Source organism: Homalodisca vitripennis, chromosome 4 (assembly GCF_021130785.1).
Source record: "Homalodisca vitripennis isolate AUS2020 chromosome 4, UT_GWSS_2.1, whole genome shotgun sequence".
In the NCBI taxonomy this organism is placed as follows: Eukaryota; Metazoa; Arthropoda; class Insecta; order Hemiptera; family Cicadellidae; genus Homalodisca; species Homalodisca vitripennis.
In genome coordinates this window covers 166414973-166436860 of record NC_060210.1, presented here as the reverse complement: position 1 = coordinate 166436860, position 21888 = coordinate 166414973, and the positions used below count along the sequence as shown (strand labels likewise).

Below are 21888 nucleotides of genomic sequence, written 5' to 3'. Positions count from 1 at the left end.
TAGACACTGACAGGATGAACATTGCTCCTGGACCTGGAGAGAACAGAAGTAGGGTTTATCACAACAGGTAGCCATTCAATATGCATAAGGACACATAATGTTCATATTAACAAATACACAAACTATGTCTATGAAATATTAATTTCTATGTCAAGTTATACTTATTACAACTAGACCTAATCAACAGGGTTAAATCCTAATGAGTTAGACATTAATCCACTAATTTTAACCTCACCAAACCCTACCTAATAACTCCTACAGCAAAACTGCCACTTTATTAAACCTTAAAATCACATACATCATACTCCATCTCCCAATAATACATCCACCCAAAAATTAAAATTCTCTACAACAATTTTATTTTTCATACAAAGTATTCAAAAAAAAAAAAAAAAAATATATATATATATATATATATATATATATATATATATATTTCACTGCATTGGCAAGACAATACTATACTATACTACCTCATCCAAGAGAAATCATTGGATCATGGACACTGAAAGAGCCACCATAGCCATCCTTCCAGACAACATCAACTGTACCAACACCCTTTTCCACTAAGTTCACTTCCCAGGACTAACAGTCAGTGACCAATACCTCTGTTTCCTCCACAGCATCTTCACAGCACAAAATTTAACAATCCTCAGAGAATATTGTAGTTTCACCTGTTTTCCACAAACCATTCTACCTTATATTACCCAGCTCCTACCTAACAGATCCCATATAACTAAATTTACTCCCAAATTATTATTGTTCACTTCAATTAGACAAGAAAATCCAAATCAAGAATCTTTATTAGTCATCATAACATCATTAAAATGCATTGAAATCGTCACAAAGCTTTAATAAAATATTAGCTCACAATATATTAAATTAAATGTTAATTCAAGTAAAAAACCTGACTGGTTGAGATGAAACAATAGTAGCTTAACTACATTTAACTAAGCAAGGACAATCAGCAATAAATACAGATTAACAGATTCACCAGAAAGTAAATTAATAATTGATTTACCAAGGAATAAATAATAAAAGATTCAATAGCAAATATAAATAGTACAATAACAGATAGTTAAAACAGTTGAACATTTAGGCAGGTTACAAAAAAAAATCACAGAAAGTGCCAACTATCCATCTATACATCACTGATTTCAATTTACTAAGACTAGTGTTACGACATGCATCATACATAAAATGAAAGGAAAAACTATTTGAAACAGTCATCAAGAAGAAAACATATTTAATAACACACACCATTCCTTGCTTGGACATCAATAATTACAGTATTGCTACTGATCCTCCTTTACTACTTTCATGTACATAGCATAAGATAAAACATGCTAAGACCCCAACTTCTTTAAGGAACGTGGCAGACATTGCTTTCAAAAAATACAACCCATGTTTTTTTATTGGCTGTAGTAATTTTAAATTATAAAAATAGAAAGTAACTTAAAACCTATAGAGGATGTAGACTGTTACATTTAGTGCATATAAACATGCAATGCTGATGAGAATCCAACACCTTCCTGTCTGAAGAACAATAACAACGTTACCAGAAACTTCAAAAAAGGAAGTCATGCTGAGATCTTCAGTAACCACGTACCAACCAGAAGACACAAAAAAGTTTATCATGCCAACATATCACTTGAAAGAGCTCAATTTATATAAATTAAATGAACGTTGAATAAATCAGAGTAACATTTTACATTATATGTATTCCAAATTGTATGTTGTCAATTTTACCATAATTTTATACTATTCTATTTCTTGATTCATATATTTTAAAAAAAGTTGTAAATTTAATATCTCATTTAATTGGTTTGTAGGCTTTAAGAGTCTAATTTGTAAAAAGTAATGTTGTTGTTAAGGTATTTTAAAATGTTAAATCTATTATAGTTTTATTATTTAGAATTTGTCTTGTATTATAATTACACTCATTTAAATACTATCATTGTTTCAAAACATGAACTAATCTTCTGTATAATTACTAATGATTTCACAGTATGTAAGATATTTCTTTGCATTCATAGATTTTATAAGTACCTTTAATATTTGCCTAAAAGGAATCTAATGTGTGTCTCTGAAAACTGTAATTGTCTTTTATCATTCCTGAAAATCCTTTCACTAGCCAAGTGAAAGTTTATTGGATGCTTTGAGAAAAGCACAATTATCATAGTGAAACCATTTATATGACAGAAACCTTACACAAGCTAATTTAATTTGATTTTTATCAAGCAATTATTAAAATTAGTATTTTCTCTCCCTCCTCATCTCCCCCCTCCATATTATCTGTGTTTATGTTTATATTCCAGGATAATTTCTTGGTGGGCCTCAAAATGATGCTTTACTTTATGAGGTCTATATGACCATAAAGACTAGTACAGTTGGTTTTATCATATCTTACCAACTGGTTTGTATAATGAGATATTCCATTTTGTAAGTTGAGAAACTGGCTCATTTGCCAAACTTGTGCAGATGCAGTCAGTAGGTATTTTAGAAGTGATGATTATTCCGTTGGTGGGAGGGGAGTCACTGATACTAGTTCTACTTCAAACAACGAGTTGTCTATGTCTTCCTAGTGTTTTATAGAGGTTAAGTATATAGAAGCAGCATCATTTAATGTGAATTCTTTTTAATGGCAGCCTCACATAGAAGTGCTTTGCAGTAGTTTTTGATGTCACTCATTTCAACATTTGCAATGGCTGTTTCATCTGTATAGATGGTTGATTTGATTAATCAACATATTATAAAATTATTGTAGTTTATTGAGAATGCATCGTATGGGTCTTCAAACATTGATTTGCTTTTTACTACCCTATTACAATATAATGAGTATAAAGGTGTATGTAATCAAAAATATAAAAAAGATAACAAATTCTGTTCTGATCAAAAAATGAAAAACTAAGTATACTGTTAAAATTGATTTAAATTTTTGTTTTCAAATAATTTTTTAAATAATAACAAACACGCTTGAACAGGTTCATATTTTTAATAAATTTGTTTTACCTTATCGGGTACATATAAAAGATTTGTGTGGGTTCTAAAATATAAAAAAGGAGTTTATCTTCAGGCATTACACACACAGAAAACAAAGTACATGAATTAAATCTGAATCAATTAATTATTATTGTGCCCAAGAAGAAAGATCTCTGGGAAGTATTTTGTAAAAATGTTTTGCTCGGATATTGTGGATGGGGAGTAAGTATATGATGACAAAAACCAATACAGCTTCTAGAGTGGACCACAAGACAAGCCAAAGCTGTTAAAGATGCAGAAAAAAATACTGAAATAATATGCTACCGAAAGATGCAGTTTTATGCAATTTGAAGAAGTTGTTAGATTGGTTGTATAATTATGATGTGTTCACTGCTAAGAAATCCAAGATGATCAATACACTGAAGTTTATGTTCTTGAATTGAACAGAAACACAACTAAAATATGATTATCACGCTATTGTTTCACTTTAAGAACTCATGGTGGGTGCCATAAAATTGACCTGTAAAATAATTCACTTCTTGAAAACGCATGGATTGTTCTACATTAGAAGCAAGTAGGCCTAAAGCAACTGTAAAGGGTCTAATGCACACTATGAATGTGATGATTGCTCAGTTGATTGGTAGATTTTGGCCATGGTATGGAACATGGTGTTTGTTGTCAAAAGTAACACCCTGAAATTTCCTTTGAGTTGGAAACTTTGTTCAGTTATGCATCTTAGAAAATGGTTGAAATATTCATTTGTAAAATTTGTTATGACCACAATCTTAAGTCATAAGTCATATATTTGGTCATTAAACACATATTTGTACAATAGGCTACATCATACAGATACATAGAAATAAAAGCAATTAACATATACAGATAGAACTACCTACAGACTAACTTTGGAAGACTAGACTAGATATATCACTTTTAAAGAACTCATCAATTTTGTAAAAAGGATTGTTCAACAGCCAATTGTATAAAATATTCCTAAAACTATTGAAGCTACTAATAATGGGCAGAAAGGTGCAGTCTATTAGCCTTATGCAAACAATTTCATAAGAGAATTTAGTTTTACTTAACCTAGCAAAAGGTAAATGAATTTGGTGAGAATTTCTAGTAATTCTAGTAGAACTATCAATGTCATGATTTTTTTATAGGCAACTAGTGGGGCATAGTCCAGGGGAGATATTCAATATAAGAATAGGCCAATATGTTAACCAGGGAATCTAAGAATATTCATGTAAAATTTCAGAACAATTGTTCCAGTAGTTTATACATGAAAGCATAACAAACAAACTCACTTTCACATTTATAATATTAGTTAGGATGTGTATAGTCCGGGACACACGATACCGCACATGATTTATACAGGCCAGTTTGTACTATTTGATTATCTCCAAGGATAATTGGGCTGCAAAAATTTGGTATTTCACAATAGTTTATTTAATAACAACATTAATATAGTAAAATATATTAGATTTTAAAGAGGAATGTTAGATTTAAATCGTTATTGCACCTAGTTTAGCAATATGAGCAATGAATTTTTTCACTATACAAAACACTAAACTTTGCAACTGTTACAGCGATTACAGTTGTTTGTTCTTAACACGTTCACAACGACAGTGGCTTATTTCCAGACTTTTATTTGCTGTCGAATTTTTCAATAATAATAGTAAAAAACCTTAATCTTTTTTTACGTTAAACGTCTAAAGTGTAATGAGAAATGAATATAGGCATGTTTTATTAAATTTTCTCTGTGTACCCCAAGGGTACCTAAAAAATTAATTTACCTTAAAAATTAAGCAATCGTTTACCCAATGGGGTACATGGTAGTCTAAGGTATTTATTTAAGTGTGGGATCACATTTAAAAAACCACAAAAACTGGCAAACAATAAAAACTCAATAAGAAAATGCATAGCAACGTGTACCCCATCGGGCTCACAACACTGTTTATTAAAGTCTGGTGTGTACCCCATGGGGTACACGTCGTCGTGAACGTTAATTCAAATTATGCTTATATTGAAACCAAAGCATCTAAAATATGGAAAGAATGTGAGCTTAGTGCCACAACGTGACATTGCTAGTGCAGAATATATCCTTGCTGCAGATGTTTCAAAAATGTATTTCTGTGAAATAAGTTATCTTTCTCTCTTGCAGTATCAGAAGCTCTCGAGTTCCCTGAATTCAGTGTGGTAGTAGAGTATCGAAGGATTGTTATTGGGTTTGGATTTATGGTCCCAGATGCAACTCAATCAGATGCTTATATTTCTTTTATATTCACCCTGCCTGGTTGGAGAAGGGCCGGCATTGCAAGATTCATGCTATATCACTTGATTATGGTAAGTGTTTTACTTTACCATGTACTGTATATAGAGAATAAACCAGAAATAAACAGTGCCAAATACATGAATGAAATTAATTTTTATTTCAGAAGCAGGCAAATCAGAGATGTTCCGCTAATTTTCCTCTGGAATCCAAAATGTATAGACCATTTAAGCCACTCAATCTTAGTATTCTAAGATTTTATCAGGAAATCAATTGATGTTAACATTTACGTAAAGTATGCTGTCTTAAGTTTATTTTGGATGAATTCAAACCATTAAATTGTCTCCCCAAGAAGGAATATGACCAGCTTTAACTGTTGTAGTGTATTTAGTGTGAGAAGTACTAAGTTGGTAGGTATCCATAGTGATATTTAATGTCTGCACCAGTGATGTTGGCAGTATGTATTGTCAGGCGATGTAACATACGATGTGGTCTAAAAGAATAAAGAATGCTCATAGGCTGCTCTCCTGTGACGTCACATCACGCCACTACCTACAACCAACGGTCCAAGCTGGCCAGCCAGCAGTCCACCCGGAGTCCACCGCCAGACACCGTCATGTAACCTCCGCGTCCCGTCCGTTCCTTACAGCGGGTCCTAGAGCAATGTTACTCTAAATGTGTAGTTTAATTATTCTTCCCGACCCATAGAGAGTACAGTGTCGACCCGCATACATTTACAGTGGCGACGAGGAAAAACAACTGCAACAAAACAGTGGAACGTCGCTTACAGTGGCGACGAGGAAAACAACTGCAACAGTGGAACGTCGCTTACAGTGGCGACGAGGAAAACAACTGCAACAGTGAATTACAGTGATTTAGTGCGGAAGGGCAACAAGCGTAATGAACACGTGCAAATAACAACGAATGTGCAGGGACATTCGGGACATTGAAAACAGTGAATTACAGTGATATAGTGCGGAAGGGCAACTATCCGTAATGAACACGTGCAAATAACCGCGAATGTGCAAGGACATTCCGGACATTCCAACGGTCGGGAGTAGTAAGGTACGCCGATCGATATAAACTATTCTTGGTGTAGCAGCGCACAAGCTGATTTTAATCGTTGCAATTAATGCCGTTAGACGATTATTTTTACCGGGGACATTTTTAAACAGTTATTACGGAGTGTACAAGAAAACAAAATGGCAACTATCGGGTCTATGGGTTATTTTGATAGTGCGGAAGAATCGTGGCAGTCTTATATAGAGAGATTTGAGTTTTTTATTGATTGTAATGATATCGATAATTCAAAGAAACTAAGCACTTTGTTGACAGTTATGGGTGTAAGGCCTATACGTTACTGAAAGACTTAATTACACCAGACAAACCGTCTGACAAGTCGTACAAGGAAATTGTGGACACTATAGCGAATCATCTGCATCCCAAGCCTTCTTTTATCACGGAAAGATTTAAATTTAGTAGGCGGAATCAATTGGATCATGAAACGGTTAGCGATTATATTGTGCATTTAAAACAGTTATCTAAGTATTGTGAATTTGGTGATAAATTGCCAGACTACTTAAGGGACAGATTAGTCGCGGGTCTGCGAGACCAACAGATACAGAAAAGACTTCTCGGGGAGGAGAACCTCACTTAGAAAAAGCCGTGCCAACTAGCTACTGCAATGGAATTTGCTGAGAAGGGGGCGGCCCCAGATGACAACTGCAGGAGACGTATTCACCGGATGCAGAGCAGCGGGTCGATACCGAAAAGGACACAGGCGGTGAGCATCGCAGCGAGACGGTCATCGGACGGCGGGAAGGCGCTGGGAGACATCACCTGCTATTGTTGCGGCAAGCGAGGATCACACACAGCATCGCAATGTCGGTTATTCGTGAGTACACGTGTAATCATTGTAAAAAGAAGGGACACCTTGAAAGAGTTTGTAGATCGAAAAATATGTTAACAAACCTAATGAGAACAAACCAAATGTTTTTACAAATAGGTCTAAGGAGCCTTCAGCTAAAGGGAAACAGTTTTACAGCAATAAAAAGCAATATGTTTATAAAGGTAGGCAGCACTATGTAGAGGAAAGTAAAGAATCAGCAGAGTCCGGTTCAGATAATCACTGGAAACATAAAGACAATGACGATGTGTATGACATTTCCAATCTATTTACGGTTAAAGAAAATAGAAACTAAAGATTAATAAAATTGAGCCAATAACGGTTACAGTTATTAGTGGAAAGTAAAGGAAATTGTATTTGAAGTCGATAGTGGAGCTTGTGTTTTCAGTTATGTCAGAAAAAGATTGTAAGACTAAGTTAGGAAATATAAACATGTATCCAACTAGCTTAGTATTAAGTTCATATACACATGAAAAGATCAGGCCTTTAGGTAAGGTTATGGTCAATGTACAACATAGAGGTAAAGAGAAACAATTAGCTTTATACATCGTAGCTAATGGGGCTAATCCCTTGTTAGGGCGTGATTGGATGCAAGCATTAGATTTAACAGTTAGAGTGCCTAGTAATGTAAACAATGTACAGTCAGCTGATCGCACGAGCATGGTGGGGGTTGTGCCAACTGCAGGCGGCAGCGCGGCAGACGCATGCAACGCCTGTCAGTGGAAGCACAACACACCTGTAGAGGTAAACAAACAAACATCTGTCAATCCGTCTGTTGTCAAACAACAACAAACAAGTAGAATTACTGTACAATGAGTTTCCAAATGTATTTACGAATAAGTTGGGATGTTTCAAGGGTGCACCAGTTAAATTAAAGTTAAAAGAAAATGTAGTACCAAAATACTTTAAACCTAGGACGTTACCTTTTACACTTAAAGAAAAAAGTAGAAGCCGAGCTGACTAGACTAGAACAAGAGAACGTTATTTTCACCAGTAGATACCAGTGAATGGGGGACTCCCCATTGTACCAATTATTAAGGCTAATGGGAAAATAAGAATTTGTGGGGATTATAAAATAACTGTAAAATCCTTTCTTGGAGGTAGAGACCGACACCCGTTACCGAAAATTGAAGAAATATTTGCCAGCCTACAAAACGGAGAAAAATTCTCTAAAATAGATTTATCTTCAGCTTATCAGCAGCTTAAACTAGATGTAGATAGTCAAACGTATTGTACAATTAGCACACACAAAGGATTGTATGCTTACAATCGCCTATGTTTTGGTATCAGTTCAGCACCGGGAATATTCCAGAGAATAATAGAACGAACTTACAAGGTATCCCGGGGGTAACTGTATTTTTAGATGACATTCTAGTAACCAGGTAAAAAACAATGAGGAACACATGCATAGACTTAGACTAGTGTGTCAAAGACTTGAAGACAATGGGTTCACAGTGAGCAAGAACAAATGTAAATTTTTCTGTGACAGTTTAGAATATTTAGGTTTTGTTATCAGTAAACAAGGGTTGCATACCGCACCTAGTAAGGTTGAAGCAATTGTCAAGGCACCTGAACCTCAAAATGTGACACAGCTTAAAAGCCTTCCTTGGTCTTGTTAATTACTATTCACGTTTCATTCCTAGGATATCCACTATTTTAACCCCAATGTATCAGTTGTTAAGAAAGGATACCGATTTTGTATTTTAATTTAGCATGTAAGAAGGCACTACAAGAGATTAAGCAAAAGTTAATCTCTGCTGAAGTTTTAGCGCATTATGATCCTGCATTACCCACTAGTGGTAGCCAGTGATGCTAGTCCATATGGCATTGCATCAGTTTTGAGTCAGATTCAATACGACGGTACAGAAAGACCTATATCATTCGCAAGTAGAGTGTTAAATAGCGCTGAGAAAAACAACTATTCACAAATAGATAAGGAAGCATTAAGCATTGTATTTGGTGTTAAGAAATTTAGTCAATATTTATATGGTACACAGTTTTTGTTTAAAGACTGATCATAAGCCTTTAGTGGCTATTTTTGGACCAAAGAAAGGGTTACCTGCTTTCGCAGCCAGTAGGTTACAACGATACGCTTTGTTTTTAAGTGGTTTCCAATATGAGATTGTGTATGTTAAGTCCCAAAACCATGGCAATGCCGATGGTTTATCTAGATTACCTGTAAATAGTGAGATTAAAGATGAAATCTCGGATGATGACCTTAATATTAATGTCATAGGTACCTATTTGCAGTGTTTAGCTGAAAATGACATACCATTAAGCTATGTAGACATAAAAAGAGAATCAATGGTAGATAGTGAAATCAAAAAGGTAATATCCTATGTAGAATTAGGTTGGCCTATTGTAACTGAACCAGATCTAAAAGCCATTTGAAATTAGACAGTCGGAATTAACCTTGGAGCAAGGAATCCTAATGTGGGGGTACAGGGTGGTAATACCTAAAAGGTTCAGAATAAACATTCTGAACGAATTGCATACTTCACACATAGGTATTGTTCGCATGAAGGCATTAGCCCGTGCATATGTATGGTGGCCTAATATCGACCGGGGACATAGAACAACTAGCTAACAGCTGTGCAGCCTGTTTGGAGGAACGAGCAAACCGCCCAAGGCTTTCCTGCATCATTGGAATGTTCCGGAACGAGTTTGGTCTCGAATTCATATTGATTTTTTTGGACCTTTTCAGTCCACAGTTATTTTTGGTGGTAAAAGATGCGTACTCTAAGTGGCCAGAGGTGTTGCCCGTTGCTTCAACGGCAGCTGTTCACACGGTTGTGAAATTAAGGGAATTATTTAGTAGGTATGGTATTGTAGACCACATAGTGTCCGACAACGGACCAACCTTTTACCAGTCAAGAGTTTAAAGAATTTTTGATGTCAAATGGTATCAAAACACACGTTTTCACCACCATACCACCCAGAAAACCAATGGTTTGGCAGAACGGTCAGTCAGAACTATTAAAAATAAATTGAAAACAGCTCTTCATAATTCCAAGGATTTAGAATTAGCTTTGAGTAACTTCCTGTTCACGTATATAGAAATACAGTGCATTCTACTACCAATCTATCGCCAGCTCAATTAATGTTGGGCAGATCGCTAAAGTCTAGGTTAGATTTAATTCGCCCAAATGTTAAAGCAATAATGTCAGATAATCAAGAAAAACAACGATTGTACTATAGGGGTAGTAAAACTAGACAGTTAGCTATTGGACAACCAATCATAGCCAGAGATTACAGAGGTAGAAATAAGTGGATACCAGGTGTGGTAGTTTCACGATTAGGACCAGTCACGTATTTAGTTGAACTGAATACGGGCATGAGTGGAAACGACATATCGACCAGTTGGTAGGTTTACAGTGTAGTCCGGAAATGTCTGAGTTGACAACAATGCCTAGACTCCCAGACGCAAGCGTGGCAAACAGAGCACACGCAGGAAACGATCGATATACAGTCGCGGGACAGAGCGAGCGCAAGGTCGCCAGTACTTTTAGCAACGACCTTGCCCCCCTCTCGCAAAACCATAACAATAACAGAAACGCTCAGGGGCAAAGCCCCAGCCCACGTACAAATGTAAACAATAACAGTTCCAGCGTTTCACCCAAACAAATGACACCTGTTTAGACGATACCCACTAAGGGATCGTAAACCTTTAGTCAAAATGGACTTGTAAATACAACCCAATTGTGACTTGTATATAATTAATATTGTTTAAGCATTATTATTATCGATTTGTTAATTGTGTTCATTCAATGTGTTATTAATTGCTATATTCTGATTTATTGGTTTTGATTGAAGTGTTTGTGATTTGTGTTAAATGATTATATTGAGTTTGTATTTTGTTTCTCTATAATCTATACTTACAAAAATAAAAGAGTATAATGTCAATTTTCTTATTCATTGTAATTGATTTAAAATTGGAGAATTGTAAAACAAATTGTAATTGATAAATTTCTAAAATTGTAGGGGACTTATGTATTTAAGGGGGGAGGATTGTAGTGTATTTAGTGTGAGAAGTACTAAGTTGGTAGGTATCCATAGTGATATTTAATGTCTGCACCAGTGATGTTGGCAGTATGTATTGTCAGGCGATGTAACATTACGATGTGGTCTAAATGAATAAAGAATGCTCATAGGCTGCTCCTGTGACGTCACATCACGCCACTACCCTACAACCAACGGTCCAAGCTGGCCAGCCAGCAGTCCACCCGGAGTCCACCGCCAGACACCGTCATGTAACCTCCGCGTCCCGTCCGTTCCTTTACGAGCGGTCCTAGAGCAATGTTACTCTAAATGTTGTAGTTTAATTATTCTTCCCGACCCATAGAGAGTACAGTGTCGACCCGCATACATTACAACTGTCTTATTTGTTTAGTTTGGTTTTATTGATAGATAGACTTACATATTCTTTATTGAAATTGAAATAAAATCTGGTAAGCAGAGACAATTAGAATAGAAAATAATAATACAAAATTATTTTTATTAATAATAATATAAGACATTTCATTAATAATATAAAACAATAAAAATCCACTTAAAGTTACAAATAAAATCTTATAGAAAAAATTAAGAAAAAAACATTTTATGAGAATGTTAAACACAACATTCTTTTACAAAACCATATTACATTTGAATTATGTCTTGTAAAAATTGTCCATTTTATTTCTAAGGCTAAAATGAGACCAATGTTTCAATTTCCGTAAGATATAAACTAATTCTTTTAACTTACTTAAGCCATTCTTTATTACAAAAATCTACAAAAGTAGACAAGAAAAATTCAAAGACATGTTTTACCAATTTTATACTAGACAAAGGTTGTCTGATAAGAACATGGATTTTGGCTTTCTGTATTACTTTACCTTTTTAACTGTGTATTGATTTAATGGCTCTCTTTCTGAAAAAAAACAGTAGTTGTTAAGTTCAAGGCTTGGAATATTTTGTACCTGGCCTCCATTTGTGAGCCATCCACGTAGAAAACTATTGGCTTGTGGTCTAAAAACCTCTAAATTTCTTCAGCCATTCTTTTTTATTTCTAATAGTATGGTTTCTTAATGTCAATTTCTTTATATCTTACACCTTGTATAGTTCCTTGCTTAATCTCTTTGAGTATGTACATAAGTCTCATTTGTTTGTGACGGGATAGATATTTCAAGACAGAGCCAGCACTGTTTTAAACTATCTCTTCTGGCTGCGACACCTCAAAAAGCTACTAAACAATTGAGAGCAACTCCTCTGATACCACAATACTCCAATTTATTTAACAAACTTTCATGGTTTACGCAATCAAAAGTCTTCTGGAGGTCATAGAATAGACCACAGGTCGCCTCTCCCTGGTCCAAGGCAGTCAGCATATAGTCTGTTAAACTTACAATAGCGTTACAATTGATCACAATTATTACTATACAATGTAAGATTCCAAGTTTGTAATCAATGAGTTCAGAGACAAATATCAATAATTGTTCTTCCTCTGTTCATGCACACAATATCTTAAATGAGATCTATAGTGTCATCTGCAGTAAAAGTGGAGGAGCATTCACTCTCAAAATAATTTTCAATACTTTTCATGGAAATAATTATGCTTCTAATGTATAAAATTTAATACATCATTTAATTTAATTTAATGTATCAAACAATCATGCTGCTCCAAAGACTATATTTCAAAATGTGCAAATATACACAATTTATTATTTAATAGAACCAGTGTGTGTATTTATAAAGAAATAACAGAAAGAAGTGGTAAATATAAGTGGAGTAAGAGGTTCCGTTGACCAATAAAGCTGCAATCCAAATAAAAGAATTTCCTTCTGACAAACCACTGTTTGAATTAAGATAATGATTCCTTTAACTTTTTTGATTCTATGTCGCATTTTAAAATTGTAATTAGAACTAATTTTGCAGACTTGTAGAGGAAAGGACATCACACTTCATGTGTCTGCATCAAACACCAGTGCTCTGTTACTGTATCAGCAATTTGCCTTCAAACCACAAGAGTTCATACAGAACTTCTATGATAAGTTTATACCACCTACTTCAAGGGAATGTCGGCACGCATATTTTCTGCGACTTAGTAAATGAGTGGATTTGTATTTTGATTCTCAAAGTGCAGGTGGGTTGGAATTTGAAACATTGTACGCTTACTTTGAAATATCAAAATAATATTATTCAATGTAATTAGTAAATGGTTTTTCGCTTGCTGAAACCTGTTACCTTACTACTAGAAAGTTAGTAAATCACTTTAACATTTATGAGATATTTTTGAAAAGTAGAGAAACAACCCTTGGATAATGGAAATTTTCTGTATATTATTTCTTTTATTTTTATTTTGTTTAGTAAATAATTCTGAAATTATGAAGAGCTAACAACATAGCATCACAAGACATCACGCACAACTCCCATAACTCACGAGAAGTTCAGAAACAGTGAAATAAAATGTGTCCTGCTGTATGTAAAAATAAAAAAATGTATGCTGGATTTAGAAATTATTTATTTAATTTTCAATTATTATTACATCTAGTAATCATACTATAAATTAATATCTTTGGATTATTTTTCTGTAATTGTGAATTACAGATGTCCGTTGCAATTTTTAATTTATAGTTCAGATTTTATAATGCTCAGTTTAATGGAGTAATTTATTACAACAATACCACATGTGTTTTTATTTAGATTTTAGTAATTTACTGTCTTTTTAGGTAATTGTTATTATTTACTACAGTTTTGATATATGAATTGGGTTGTTCTAAAAAAACAAGTGTAAAGTGTACAGTACGCGCGCTGAAGGTTCGGCTCCGAGTCAACCGAGCGAAACTATGGCGGGGGACGGGTGGATTGCTCGATATAACAACTGTTCTGCAGACATCCGCCAATGTTTGGCCCGCTGCAGTCTGAATATTTATTGTCCCCTGTTCTCCCTCACAGTCGAGTATTCACTGTTGCTAGAAGTGGACAAGTGGTTTAAGTGCGTTATACACAATTCGTTGGGATCTTTAAGGTCCCAGGGAGAGGTCAATACACTTCCGGGTCTAGTGATAGCCTCAAACTTCTCCTTGAGACTCACTTCCCTGATTGCATCTTTGAGAATGACGACACTGGAACATCTGGTAACCATGAGGCAGGCTCATGGCCAAGAGCTTATCATGGTAGCTGGGCCATTGCCAGAAGGATAATTAATCACTCTCTCTAAAGCCAAATGGGCAATTTCTAAATTTGCCCCTTTCAAATCTGCAGGAGGGGATGGAATCTTTCCGGCCCTGCTTCAACAAGGGCCGGAGAATCTCCTCACCCTTCTATGTGAACTATTCAGGGCGAGCGTTAGCTTATGGGTACATACCACAAGTCTGGCGTCTCAACAGGGTGGTCTTTATCCCTAAAAAAAAGGGAGAGCGGGACTATTCTGTCCCTAAATCTTTTCGTCCCATCAGTTTATCTTCGTTTCTACTGAAAACATTAGAAAAGACTGGTGGAGAGGCACCTGAGAAAGGGAGTTCTCTCAGACACTCCCCTTCATCGCAACCAACATGCATACCAGCAAGGCAAATGCTGTGAATCAGCACTGCACCAATAGTCAGTAGGATTGAGAATAGCCTGTCCGCCAATGAATTGGCATTGTGCACCTTTCATAGACATTGAAGGAGCTTTTGACAATGCTAAATTCACTGCGATGGTAAGTGGAGCACAGCGACGTGGCCTCGAGCCAGCTCTGTGCCGGTTGGCTTAGGGCCATGCTGTGCTCCAGACGGATCAGGGCCGATCTCAATGAAGAATCGCTTGTGATTGCACCCACAAGGGGATGCTTTCAAGGAGGCATCCTGTCACCTCTACTGTGGATCTAGTAGTAGATGGTCTACTTGAGGACCTTACTAACAATGGAATCTATGTCCATGGATATGCAGACGATATAGTCCTTATGGTACAGGGAAAACATACAAAATTTTGTTGTTGATATCATGAATACCAACCTTCAACATGTACACAAACTGGTGTCATGGAGAGGGACTGAAAGTAAATCCCTCTAAGACAGTAGTTGTTACCATTCACTAGGAAAAAGAACCTAGAGTCTCTTTCCAGGCTGAAACTCGCATCCACACAGCTTGAGTGGTCAGACAGTCAAATATTTAGGACTGACTCTAGACCATAAGCTTACGTGGAATGATCATCTTAACAATATCCTGCACAAAGCAAAGTAGGCGCTCATGACGTCCAGGAGACTTGCAGGAATCTCATGGGGCATAAAACCCCATATAGCACTATGGCTTTACAAAGCAGTTGTAAGGCCTCAAATCACTTATGGTTCATTAGTCTGGTGGACAAAGGTGAATCAGGTAAACTGCTAAAGCCAAGCTCGAAAGCTTACAAGGCTTGGCACAATCTTTGCAACCGGAGCATTTAGGAGCAGTCCCTCAGCGACCCTCAAGGTGGCTTTAGGACTTCTACCTCTTGATGTCTATATAAAAGCTGAAGCGCGTAAGTCAGCTTATCGGCTGATGGTTGCTGACTTGTGGAGGAATGGCACGTCTAAAACGGGCCACGGCACCATCACCGAAGCTGTAAACCCAAACGCTCTTCTCGAAATGGTCTCAGACATAATGAGAACGGAGTTCGTATTCAATAAGCCATTCTCTGTTGACTTCTACTCCAGAGATGAGTGGAAATCGCAAGATAACATCCCAACAATAAGAAAGAGCTTTGTCTGGTAGGCAAAGGAAAGATACCTTTGACTCCCTCACCAGAGGGTGCCAAGGAAAGAACAATCTGCATAATGTCAGGACAGTCAGGCAGCTCTTAAAGCTCTCGACTCCAACAGCATTTCATCTAAGCTTGTGTGGGGAGTGCTTTCAACACTCTCTGCAAGCTTGGATCACGCAACTTTGTACGTCTTGGTTGGGTACCGGGCCACACAGGCATAGGGGGCAACGAATGCGCAGACAGGCTTGCCAAAAGCGGAGCAAAGCATGCCATACCACCGGGTCCAGAACCGAGTTGTGGTATAAGCAAGTCAGCTGCTTACCAAAGTATAAACAAATGGTCCAGGAAGACACACCGCGTGCATGGCAGAGTCACCAAGGACAAGCACTCGGCAAAAGACTGCTTGCTGATTCTAGCTCCGGCTTCACCAGATGGCTGATGGGGCTGGGCAGGGATCAGGTTGAGCAAGTGATTGCCTTGATCACTGGACACGGCCACTTCAGGAAACACCTAAACACTCTAGGTTTACGAAATGAGGACTCGGAGTGTAGACTCTGTAATAAGTCTGAAGAGACTGCAAAACACATAATACTGGACTGTGAGAGACTGGGAGCAAGGAGAAGGGCTCTTTTCGGTGATAAACAACCAGGTGACGAACCAGATGCTAAGTATCGGGGAAAAGCTTCTTAGCCTAATTAAGGGCACAAAGATAGGCTTACCCCTCTAACATCAAAGGGGCACACAAGGAGGATCTGTGAATCCACCCCAATACCCCAACGCAAAAAAAAAAAAAAAAAACACACAATTCATTAGTTTAGTTAGTAGTGAGGTTAGTGAATTTTGGTAGTTGTAGGGCGTTACAAATTATTTAATATTATCCTTGCTATTAAGGTTATATTACAAGTTTTAGTAGTTTTGTTTTGATTCATCATCTTCAGTCGGTATAATGGCCTGATAAGCAAAGTGGCTCGAGGAAAGACTACGAGAAGCCAGGCTCGAGAAATTATATGGAGGGTTAGTGATTTAATGGCAAATGAGTCGAAACTATCTAATGATGAACGAATCCCTATAAATAAATGTTTAGAAAGAACTGCCGCGGCTTGTGGTGTTTCAAAGACACTGATTAAGGAGATTCGCCGTGAAAAAAAAAATTATGGATTCTTCCACTGAAGCGGAGTGTTCGTACACTACCCTAAAAAATACAAAAGAAAATAGTAGAACTAGACAAGAAACTCAGCTCATTCCAAACTTACCAGTTAACTCTCTAATAATTATTGATAATGCCGCCTATCATAATGTCCAAGTTAATAAAGCACCTAATTCAGGTTCCAAAAAAGCAGAAATGATCAAGTGGCTACAAGATCATGGACTGCAGTTTGATAAAATGTCACTTAAGCCCGAATTGTACAGTTTAGTAAAACACCGATTTTAAATAATAACGGATTCTAAATTTATGCGTTGATAATTTAAATTCTTAATTTGTATTGTTAGAGTTTAGTAATTGTACGATTTTTAATCGCTATAGATTTATGACATTTTATTTCTTATCTGTCAGAAAGTCAATTAATATGCAATGTATTGCTAAGGTAGTATTCGAATTTTGAATTGAATGCTACAATGTAATACGGTTTATTCCATTATACAGGGTGATTCGGTTAGTGTTACCGGCACTTTCTGAGCTGGATTGTACTATAAAAAAATAAAGAAAAAAGTTCATATAAACATGGGTCCGGAAATGCTTCCTTACTGGGTTATGGCCAATTGAAGATTTCACCAAAAATTGTGTGCAGGAGGTCAAATGATGATTTGCCGCGTGTTTATGAAGAGATATTTATAGGCGAATGCAAAAACTTTTTCTAACGGATTTTTAGATGAGAAATTGAATAAAATTCATCTCATAGCTGTATCTCATTTAGTTTTTTTGTTTATTACTACAAAAAACAGAAATAAAATAATTTTGAAAACACTTTTTTTAAGGTTTAACGGACAATTATTTTGTTAAATAGGCATTGAAGGACCCACATTTTTACAAAGAAACTTGCAGAAAATTTAATTCTGAATAAAAATTATGTGCCCACACGGCTATTAACAGCGAAGTATTAGTTTCTGGAATTTAATTTTACAACAAACATTCTACCAAGCAAGAAATTCCAAAGCAAAGGAAAACCGCATTTTAATGACATAGAGTAGCCTACACATAAGATTTATTAGGATGCAATTTAAATTAAGTTTTAAATAAATTATTGTTTTTCATCTAAAGCTTATAATACTACGTACCACTTTCATAACAGGTGTTCAAAAATCAGTCCTTGTACTTCAATACACTTAGCAGCTCGCTTTCTGATTGATCGAGTTATCCTCCGCAACGCTGCACGATTGTTTTTGATTTGTGCGGCGGCATCTTCAATTCGATTTATTAACTCTTCACGTGTATTTACTTTTTCCTGGTACACCAGGTTCTTCATCCAAACCCCATATACAGAAATCTAATGGAGTTAGATCTGGTGATCTTGGTGGCCAAGTGTGTGGTCCACCGCGACCAATCCATCGCCCGGGAAACTGCTCGTTTAAGTGCATTGTTACATTATGGGAAAAGTGGGCAGGGGCACCATCATGTTGATAAATAATATTGCACCTTGCTGCTAATGGAACATCTTCTAATAATAGTGGTAGTTGTTCTGTAAGAAATTCTAGGTACATGCGGGAATTTAGATGTCCTCGGAGAATGAATGGTCCTATTAATCGATCATGAATGAGTCCACACCATACATTTACACTAAATCTGTGTTGAAAGTTGCGCACGATTGTACTATGTGGATTTCCCTCTGCCCAAGTGTGTTCATTGTGAAGGTTGTTGACGCCATCTCGGGTAAATTGAGCTTCATCAGTGAATAAAATGGTTCTATGATGTTGACGGTTTCTAATTAACCAGTTGCAAAATTCCAATCGAAGAGGAGGATCTGTTGGTTGAATACTTTGAACTTGTTGTTTATGGTAAGGGAACATGTTATTTTTGCGCAAAGTTCTCCATATTCAGACTGAGACACTGCGAATCGCCTAGAAAGACGCCGTGTACTGACACCAGGACTGCGTTCAGTAGCCATGATTATAGCCTCTTCCATATCTACATTATTCTGGGCAGGGCGATCCCGATAATTAGTAATACTAGGAAGTTTACCTGTTACTCTTAGGGTACGAAATGATCCACTGATCGTATTTGGGTTTGGAACTCTGCGATTAGGAAATCGTCTTCGGTATTCTGCAGTAGCAGCGGTTGCATTTCCGTCAAAAACGCCTAAGACAAATACCATGTCGGCAAAATTCTTCCGTTTGTAAATAACAAAGGCATTGCAATTGTGATAGTAAGTTACTTTAAAATACACTTCACTAACAAACGAGTAGTAAATTAATTGTATTATTAAATTGCACTCATTAAACTAGTACAGAATTGGTAACAAATAATTTGGATTCCTCAATAAATTGCAGTGTATTGTTGAACAGCTGATTTGTGATACCAACTTATTAAAAACATAATTTACCTTCTGTAAGCTAACGTGACAAAGATATGTAGGTACATGATGTAACCATTTGGATAGTCCTAAAAGTAATAGTATTATTGTTTTTTAGTTGAGCATTAATCTATTAAAATCGTATTTACAATTGTATGCTAATCAATTATTTGTGTACCTTATATCATTACATTACGGTGTTTATTTTACTAAATACGTATTTCTTGACTTGGTAGAATGTTTGTTGTAAAATTAAATTTCCAGAAAACTAATACTTCGCTGTTAATAGCCGTTGTTGGCACATAATTTTATTCAGAATTAAATTTTCTGCAAGTTTCTTTGTAAAAATGTGGGTCTTCAATGCCTATTTAACAAAATAATTGTCCGTTAAACCTTAAAAAAGTGTTTTTCAAAATTATTTTATTTCTGTTTTTTGTAGTATAACAAAAAAACTAAATGAGATACAGCTATGAGATGAATTTTATTCAATTTCTCATCTAAAAATCCGTTAGAAAAAGTTGCATTCGCCTATAAATATCTCTTCATAAACACGCGGCAAATCATCATTTGACCTCCTGCACACAATTTTTGGTGAAATCTTCAATTGGCCATAACCCAGTAAGGAAGCATTTCCGGACCCATGTTTATATGAACTTTTTTCTTTATTTTTTATAGTACAATCAGCTCAGAAAGTGCCGGTAACACTAACCGAAACACCCTGTATAACCAATGCCTCTATGTATAGTGTATTTGTAGAAATGCTAAAAATATAATTTATTGTCATGCCACATAATTAATAATTAAGTTTTTCATAAACAGGATTCTTTATACAACAGTGTTTCGTATTCATTCTTCTGTCATAAAATGAGTTTATAAACATTACACCCCAAAACGCTTTCTATTTGAATATAATACAATGAAATTCAACATAATTTCATTAGAGTTTAAAACTTTTAGTTTATCACAGATCACCACTATGGGCTAGTGTTTTTTTTTTTTTTTTTTTTTTTTTTTTTTTTCAGAAATAAACTATTGCAAAGTGATTTAATGTTAAACTTTCAAATGGTATTGCCGTGTTGCATTTACGTAAATGGGCCATAAACTGTAGGGCAGCGGTGTCGGTGATACATTCCACTTCAGACTAAGTTACGGCTAACCTAAACTATGTATCTGAAAAAAGTTAAATCTAAAATTAACTTCAGTTCATTCAGAAAAACTTTCCCGCTGGTGAAAGTTTCCTGACCAAATAATAAAAAAAAATCCTCACATACAAACTTTTTTGTATCACAATTTTTGCACAGTTAATTTTAAAATATATTTTATTGAAGAAAAGTAATAAGACATTGAAACTTAATACAACCATTAGCATTGGCATAAACAGGAAAATAGATCTGCAAAGTTTCAGAATTTTATTTGTACAGGAAGTTGGTCTAACCATAAGTTCATTGTCGAGCGAGAATTAAACATTGCCGACCGTGACGGATCATTGGAGAATCAATGTTTTTATTTGGTTAGTAGGGCAACGACAGGGCCGAACCTTCAGCGTGCGTACTGTACACTTGCTTTTGAATATTTGTTATATTTACTTAAATTTTTAGGTTATTTTTAAATATCTAAAGTGCATGATATTTCATTTATATATTGTGTATAACTTTGTTGAAGGTGTGTCTCTCAAGGCTGAATTATGAATGATGCATGACAAAAATTTGAAGAAATTTCTTCGTGGACAGATGGTCTGATTATAGCATGTATTGTTGCCACACCATTGTATTGAGAAAAGTACCAGAAGAAGAGAGAAGTATTGAATGATTAAATTTGAATAATTTGTACACTCTCACATGATGTTTTTCATAATTATACTTTTTATAGAAAAGGCTTTATACATTTTATACCTTGCTTCCCTTTAGTTTTAAACTTAACCCTTCTCATGTGTACTACACAAAATTCCGTGTGGTAAAAATGACTACACACATGTGCGGAAAAATGACAGGAAATGTCATAATCTGTTGATAAAATGCATTAGAATGCATTTAACTGAACGTCAGACAAAAGCGGCACTCTATTCGTTATTGTCTGCTGCCTTTTATCAATTCAAAACTGATTGTGATAGCAACTTAACGTCATTTTTGTGGTGAACACTGGCACATGTAATGGCTTTTTTTCTTGTGGGGAGGATGATAGAGTAATTCTTGACATCTGTGGACAAGCTCTGTTGCCATGTTTAATTGCGTGTTGTATGTTACATCTGAACATTGATTACAGCTTGAGTTTGTGTATGAAGAGTGTAATTGGGATTTCAATTTTATTTTGCTTCTTTAAAATTATGATAATAACTTCAGAAATCTTAATTCAAGTTGAACTTTAAGAAAATTAATATAAATTTTCAAACTAATTAATTGCACATTGAGGGAAGTCAAGAAAAATATATCCAGCACTCCAAGGGTTAAGTTTAATGATTATTTCAGAGTTGGTTACACTGATATAATATGTATATAAGATTAGTAAATTATGTAAAAGTG

The 21888-nt window shown here is 35.6% G+C and overlaps 1 long non-coding RNA gene across 1 annotated transcript; it reads left to right on the top strand.

Annotated features, from left to right (window-relative positions):
* The first annotated feature begins 5124 nt into the window (after positions 1-5124).
* On the top strand, positions 5125-21242 carry LOC124360544. Its single transcript, XR_006922249.1, has 3 exons — positions 5125-5328; positions 13074-13281; positions 21032-21242. It is a non-coding gene; the product is annotated as an uncharacterized LOC124360544 (long non-coding RNA).
* Positions 21243-21888: the final 646 nt, after the last annotated feature.